Raw genomic sequence first — 8,005 nt, 5'->3', positions numbered from 1 at the left:
ATTTTTCATACTAAAGTCATGTTTTTTCAGTTCAGATTAGTTCAATCACTCAGTCATGTCCAACTCTTTGCAACTCCATGGACCGCAGCACACCAGGCTGGAGGTGTGCTCCTGTGCATACCAGGCTCCATCACTATCACCTGGAGCTTGCTCAAACCCATGTCCATCGAGTCGGTGATGCCATCCAACCATCTCATCCTCTGTCATCCCCTTCTCCTCCCGCCTTCAATCTGTCCCAGCATCAGGGTCTTTTCCAATGAGTCAGTTTTTTTGCATCAGGTGGCCAAAGTATTGGAGCTTCAGCTTCAGCATCAGTCCATCCAATGAATATTTGGGGCTGATCTCCTTTAGGATGGACTGGTTGGATCTCCTTGCAGTCCAAGGGACTCTCAAGAGTCTTCTCCAACACCACAGTTCAAAAGCATCATTTCTTCGGTGCTCAGCTTTCTTTATAGTCCAAGTCTCACATCCATTCATGACTACTGGAAAAACCATAGCTTTGACTAGACTGACTTTAGTTGGCAAAGTAATGTCTCTGCTTTTTAATATGCTGTCTAGGTTTGTCATAGCTTTTCTTCCAAGGAGCAAGCGTCTTTTAATTTCATGGCTACAGTCACCATCTGCAGTGATTTTGGAGCTCAAGAAAATGAAGTCTGTCACTCTTTCCATTGTTTTCCCATCTATTTGCCATGAAGTGATGGGACTGGCTGCCATGATCTTAGTCTTTCTAATGTTGAGCTTAAAACCAGCTTTTTCACTCTCCTTTCACTTTCATCAAGAGGCTCTTTAGTTCCTCTTTGCTTTCTGCCATAAGGGAGTCATCTGCATATTTGAGGTTATTGATATTTCTCCTGAAAATCTTGATTCCAGTTTTGCTTCACTGGAGAAGAGAATGGCAAACCACTTCCATATTCTTGCCTTGAGAACCCCATGAACAGTATGAAAAGGCATGTTTCTTAGTTGTATTGTGTAAAACAGCAGGGTCGTTTCCCAATTGCATGTGGGAGAGAGTAATAAGAGTCCTTTTGGGAGGCAAATATTGGCACTAGCTGTGATCCTCTCTGCTGGCTCCAGATGCTGAAGTTTATTTGCTGTCAATTCAGCAAACACTTGTTCAGCTCCACCTTCTATCTCTCTGGAAAAGAATATAAGCCCAACTCTTAAAATTTCAAAGCAAAATGGCAGCTTAGCTCCAATACACCTGTGTAGACTTTAGATATGTGACTTTTATGCCAAGCAAATAGCCCACCTTCCCCCAGACACCATGATCAGTTTTTAGACAATTCAGTCATTTTAATTGCCTGAGATTCTGCCCTGGCCTAACCCTCCAATAAGTCACAACTCTGAGAGCTCAGAGAAATTGTTTAATAGTCACACATGGGGTTCATTCTGAATATTCAGGTCCTATTTGTATCTTAAGTTAGAAGATCAGAAGGCAAGATTCTTGGGTCATATTAACATCCAGAATTTATCCATTCATTCATTTAGCAGATAGGTGTTGCCTAACAAGAGTCAGACCTCCATCTGTCCATCCCATAGCCACAGAGAACACCTTTGAGGTTACCAAGGCGAGAGGGAGGGGTGGGAGAGGGATGGATTGGGAGTTTGGGGTTGGTAAATATAAACTAGTGCGTTTAGAATGGATGAGCAACAAGGTCCTGCTGTAAAGCACAGGGAATTATATCCATCTCCTGGGATAAAGCATAATGGAAAAGAATATTAAAAAAGAATATATATATGTGTGCATAACTGAACCACTTTGCTGTACAGCAGAAATTAGCACAACACTGTAAATCAACTATATCTCAATAAAAAAAATAAAAGAACCAGACTGTCTAAGTTTACCTTCTAGCTTCTTAACATACTAGCTCTGTGACCTTGAGCAATTTATTTAACTCCAGGGTTCCACCTCTGTTCCGTCTCTGTTAAAGGTGGATAATATTAATAGCAGCCCCCACTCCAAAGGGCTATTTATTGGATATAAGTACTTGTAAGAGTTCCTGGCTTTCCATAATGTTAGTTATTATCGTTGTTATTATTATTACCATAAGTCAGGCACGATGCCAGATGCTAGGGAGACAGGAATACAGAAAGCACATACGGTTCCTGCCCTCAAGGTACTTGTGTCTAGTGAGGAAGACAGATACTCCTTGATGACACTAGCCAGGAAGGGAATGAACTACAGCAGCTGATCTAAGGTACAGGGTGCTCTGAAACCCTAGAACCAGGGGGCCTGGCTTGGCCGGGTGGAGAGAGGAAGGCTTCCCTGATGGAAATGGAAAGGATGAATGGGGTTAACAAAATGGTGCGTGGACTTCTAGGAAGACTCTTCCAGGCAAAGGGAACAGCATACGCTAAGACATATGCTGAATGAAAGGTCAGCATGGTCCAAGGCTGAGATATTGCTGGCAGTAATTGTCCTGCATACAATTCTCTTGAGGTTGTTGAAAAGAATAATTGTATTTGAATCGCGTTTTACCTTCCCAGGTGGCTCAGTGGTAAAGAATCAGCCTGCCAATACAGGAGATGCAGAAAATGAAAACACAGGTTCTATCCCTGGGGTCGGGAAGATCCTAGAGAAGGGAACGGCAACCCACTCCAGTATTCTTGCCTGGAGAATTCCATGGACAGAGGAGCCTGGATGGGCTATAGTCCACGGGGTCACCAAAGAGTCCGACACGACTAAGCATGCACAGGCACAGCGTATTTTTAAGCTATAGCTTTAGAAAATAGTTTAGTTCCACTAATAATTTTGCACATGAATTTTTTTAAATTTCAACTGGGCAATGAGAACTAGGTAAGCAACGTGTGCTCCTTTCTAGTCTAACCGCAAAGGCGGGGCTTACTTAACTGAGAAACTGCAAGAATTAGGTCACCTCAGGTGCTTTGGAACATCTACCCCCTTACTCATTTTATGAAGTCTCTTTTTTTTTTATTGGCGATTATTTTCTTTATTTTGAAATGTTTCAGAGCCCCTTGAAACTTTTTGGAAATTGGCAGGATATACATACTAAATATGTAAAATCAAATATGTAGATTATGAACATGAGTTGTGAGTTAGATAGAGACTGATTCAGGAGAGAGAATGTGGGTGAAAGTGTGGTGGGCTCCCGCCAGGAGGTAGAACATTGAAAGAGATTGTTCACAGTCTTCTTCTGGAATTGCTTCTCCTGTGAAACTGCTAGTGCCCTACCTCGAGGTTGGGGGTGGGGGCGTCATTGTGGAAGAGGGAGTGTCCAGCATAACCCATTTACTTTGACTCTCCTCATGGAATACGGCCAGATTTCAATGTAAACAGCGTATTCGTGCTTCGGAGCTTCTAGAGGAAAGAATGCGTATGCCAAGCCTCCCAGATCTGTTTGGTTTGTCATTTCTCTGGGGTTGCTTTTTCAAATAACTGATGCGTTTGACTGTAAAACAAAGGAATGAAAAACACCAGTGAGTTTTGCTGGGGCGGCCCAGGAGCCCAGCCTCAGGGTTACAGCTTCCAGAACAGTCTGACAATAGACTGCCTGGAAACAGCAGTGAGAACAGCAAACTTCTGTGGCCCTACTTCTTGCTTTTCCATCATTAGTCCACACCAGCCGTTCTCTCTGCCACCAGGTCCCATAAGCATTCACTCCTACGACGCACTTCTTGTGATGCACACCAACGTTTTAACTAAGGACGGTTGGGCAGTAGGAAATCAAACCTGCCCAGCCCTGCCCCAACTCTCTCCAGCGTTCTTTCCACCTCCCCAAAATGAACCTTTAAAAACAGACATTCCCCACCATCGCCCTTCCTACTCAAGCTAAAGCAGATGAAAGTGTATTTGTTCAGCTTGAAAAGGACGGTGCTAAATGCCACCCAGTGAAATAGCACCCCACTACATAAGGGCAAGAGGAAGGTAGGGAGAAGCAGACCGGAAGTATGCTGATATCTCTAACTTTTCTTCTGATCTGGGAAGGCAGAAAAAAGAGACCTCAGGCTGAAGTGGGAAAGTGTAAATTGAGAGACTTGACTTGGAAATAATGTGATTCGTTCTAATAATGAGGAGGAACATTGGAACAGTGATTAAAATTCACAGACAGAGCTTTCATATGCCCCATTGCAGAGAACCCTCAAAACACCTCTAAAGGAGGTGTGTTAGTATTGCAGGAAGTGGGGGCCCTTTCCTAGGTCCAGGAGTTGGCTCTTGTCTAACACTCAGAAACGAATGGTCCAGGAGACACCCATGCTGACAAAGCAAGAGACTTTAAGGGTAGGGGTGCCTGAGAGGAGAGCAGGAGGATAAGCGGAACCCAGGAGAACTGCTCTGCCACGTGGCTCACAGTCTCAGGTATTACAGTGATGGGATTAGTTCCCCAGGGTCCTTCCTGGTGGTGCATGCCTTGCTTAGTCAAGATGGATGCCAGCAAGGAGGAGGATTCTGGGAGCTTGGTAGGACATGTGGCGTCTCCTTTTGACCTTTCCCAAATTCTGCTTGGCGATGGCTTGTTCTGTGTTCCTTACCAGAACCTCCTGTCATAAAATAGCTCATGCAAATGGTTACTGTGGTGCGTGGCCAGGGTGGGTGGTTTTAGTCCAAGTTTCCCCTAATGTTAGGACCATCTTTTTCAAGACAAAGAAAGGAATGGGGCTCAGGAAGACGTAGTCCTACTGCTGGAAAGGAACCGACTGGAGGCTTTCATTTAGATCTTTGATGTGTGTGTGCCTGCTAAGTCACTTCAGTCACGTTGGACTCTTTGTGAACCTATGGACCAAAGCCCACCAGGCTCCTCTGTCCATGGGATTCTCCAAGCAAGAAGACTGGAGTGGGACCTTCTCCTCCAGGGGATCTTCCAGACCCAGGGATCAAGCTCTTGTCTCTTACCTGCAATGGCAGGGGGAGTCTTTACCACTAGTGCCACCTGGGAATCCCCTAGATGATTGGTTCTCCCTATCAAATCCATTGACATTTCAGGAATCAGTGAACTAAAGTAGACTAGAATGGGTGAAATTAATTCAGATGACCATTATACCTACTGCTGTAGTCAAGAATCCCTTAGAAGAAATGGAGTAGCCCTCATAGTCAACAAAAGAGTTTGAAATGCAACACTTGGATGCAATCTCAAAAACGACAGAATGATCTCTGTACGTTTCCAAGGCAAACCACTCAATATCACACTAATCCAAGTCTATGCCCCAACTACTAATGTAGAAGAAGCTGAACTTTAATGGTTCTATGAAGATCTACAAGACCTTCTAGAACTAACACCAAAAAATGATGTCCTTTTCATGATAGGGAATCGGAATGCAAAAGTAGGAAGTCAAGAGATACCTGGAGTAACAGGCAAGTTTGGCCTTGGTGTACAAAATGAAGCAGGGCAAAGGCTAACAGAGTTAGGGTCATAGCAACCACCCTCTTCCAACAATGCAAGAGATGACTCTACACATAGACATTAACAGACAGTGAATACAGAGATCAGATTTATTATATTCATTGTAGCTGAAGTTGGAGAAGCTCTTTACAGTCAGTAAAAACAATACCGGGAGCTGACTGGGGTTCAGATTGTGAACTCCTTATTACAAAATTAAAACTTAAATTGAAGAAAGTAAGGAAAACTACTAGGCCATTCAGCTAAATCCCTTGAAATTATACAAGCAAGTGACAAATAGACTCAAGGGATTAGATCTGATACAGTGTCTGAAGAACTATGGATGGAGGTTCCTAACATTGTGCAGTAGGATGTGATCAAAACCAACCCCAAGAAAAACAAATGCATAAAGGCAAAATGGTTGTCTGAGGAGGCCTTACAAATAGCTGAGTAAAGAAGAGAAACAAAAGGCAAGAGAGAAAAGGAAAGATAAACCCATTTGAATGCAGAATTCCAAAGAATAGCAAGGAGAGATAAGAAAGGCTTCCTAAGTGAGCACTACAAAAAAATAGAGGAAAACTATAGAATGGGAAAGACTAGAGATCTCTTCAAGAACATTAAAGATACAAGGGAATATTTCATGCAAAAATGGGCACAATAAAAGACAGAAGCAGTATGGACCTAACAGAAGCAGAAGATATTAAGAAGAGGTGACAAGAATACACAGAAGAACTGTACAAAAAGGTCTTAATGAACCAGATAATCACTATGGTGTGATCACCATTGTGATCACACCTAGAGCCAGACATCTTGGAGTGTGAAGTCAAGTGGGCCTTAGAAAGCATCATTATGAACAAAGAGAGTGAAGGTGATAGAATATCAGCTGAATTATTTCAAATCCTAAAAGATGATCCCATTAAAGTGCTGCACTCAGTATGCCAGCAAATTTGGAAAACTCAGCAGTGGCCACAGAACTGAAAAATATTGGCTTTAATTACAATCCCAACGAAAGGCAACGCCAAAGAGTATTCAAACTACCACACAATTGCACTCATCTCACACACTAGCAAAGAATTGATCAAAATTCTCCAAGCCGGGCTTCAACAGTACCTGAACTGTGAACTTCCAGATGTTCAAGCTGGATTTACAAAAGACAGAAGAACCAGAGATCAAATTGCCAACATCTGTTGGGTCATTGAAAGAGCAAGAGAGTTCCAGAAAAACATCTATTTCTGCTTCATTGTCTACTCTAAACCTTTGACTGTGTGGATCACAAAAAACTGTGGAAAACTCTGAAAGAGATGGGAATACCAGACCACCTGACCTGCCTCTTGAGAAACCTGTATGCAGGTCAGGAAGCAACAGTTAGAACTGGACATAGAACAACAGACTGGTTCCAAATAGGAAAAGGACTACATCAAGGCTGTATATTGTCACCTGCTTATTTAACTTATATGCAGAGTACATCATGAGAAATGCTGGGCTGGAAGAAGCACAAGTTGGAATCAAGATTGCCAGGAGAAATATCAATATCCTCAGATATGCAGATGACACCACCCTTATGGCAGAAAGTGAAGAGGAACTAAAAAGCCTCTTGATGAAAGTGAAAGCGGAGAGTGAAAAAGTTGGCTTAAAACTCAACATTCAGAAAACTAAGATCATGGCATCCAGTCCCATCACTTCATGGGAAATAGATGAGGAAACAGTAGAAACAGTGGCTGACTTTATTTTTCTGGGCTCCAAAGTCACTGCAGATGGTGATTGCAGCCATGAAATTAAAAGATGCTTACTCCTTGGAAGGAAAGTTATGACCAACCTAGACAGCATGTTAAAAAGCAGAGACATTACTTTGCCAGCAAATGTCCATCTAGTCAAGGCTATGGTTTTTCCAGTGGTCATGTATGAATGTGAGAGTTGGACTATAAAAAAGGCTGAGCACTGAAGAATTGATGCTTTTGAACTGTGTTGTTGGAGAAGACTCTTGAGAGTGCCTTGGACTGCAAGGAGATCCAACCAGTCTATCCTAAAGGAGATCAGTCCTGGGTGTTCATTGGAAGGACTGATGTTGAAGCTAAAACTCTAATATTTTGGCCACTTTTCATATGAGTCAGCTCTTTGGATACAAAGAGCTGACTCACATGAAAACACCCTGATGCTGGGAAAGATTGAGGGCAGGAGGAGAAGGGGATGGCAGAGGATGAGATGGTTGGATGGCATCACAGACTCGATGGGCATGGGTTTGGGTTGACGTATCAGTATGCCTAGCTGTGTGTCCTTGGTCAAGTCAAACCTCTCCAATTCATCATCCGCAAAATGAAGAAAAGAGGATTGTAATGAGGATTAAGTAAAATACCGTGAGTGTTTGTGGTATGCATACTCTAAAACTCGACACGAGGCATCGAGGTTTCCAGGGGTCAGTGGGCTGCTGTCCACAGAAAAAAATATAGCAAAAGTACAGAAACCTGCAGACAATTGCCCTTTGTAATGGAGGAATATTGACTGAAATGAACTGGATGCTTCAGTCCTGGGTCTCCTCAAAACACCTTGGCCCTGGAGTTCAGTGGGGGTTTCAGAGTCAGGAGAAGCTCTAGGGCTGCAGGCAGACAATGATTCCTGAACCAAGTGCTAAGTGCTGAGGGTGAGAGAGAGGCCTTCCCCCTCCCCTGGGA

Source organism: Bos indicus x Bos taurus, chromosome 15 (genome assembly GCF_003369695.1).
Source record: "Bos indicus x Bos taurus breed Angus x Brahman F1 hybrid chromosome 15, Bos_hybrid_MaternalHap_v2.0, whole genome shotgun sequence".
Taxonomy (NCBI): Eukaryota; Metazoa; Chordata; class Mammalia; order Artiodactyla; family Bovidae; genus Bos; species Bos indicus x Bos taurus.
The sequence above is the reverse complement of the archived record's forward strand: the minus strand, read 5'-3'. Positions refer to the sequence as shown.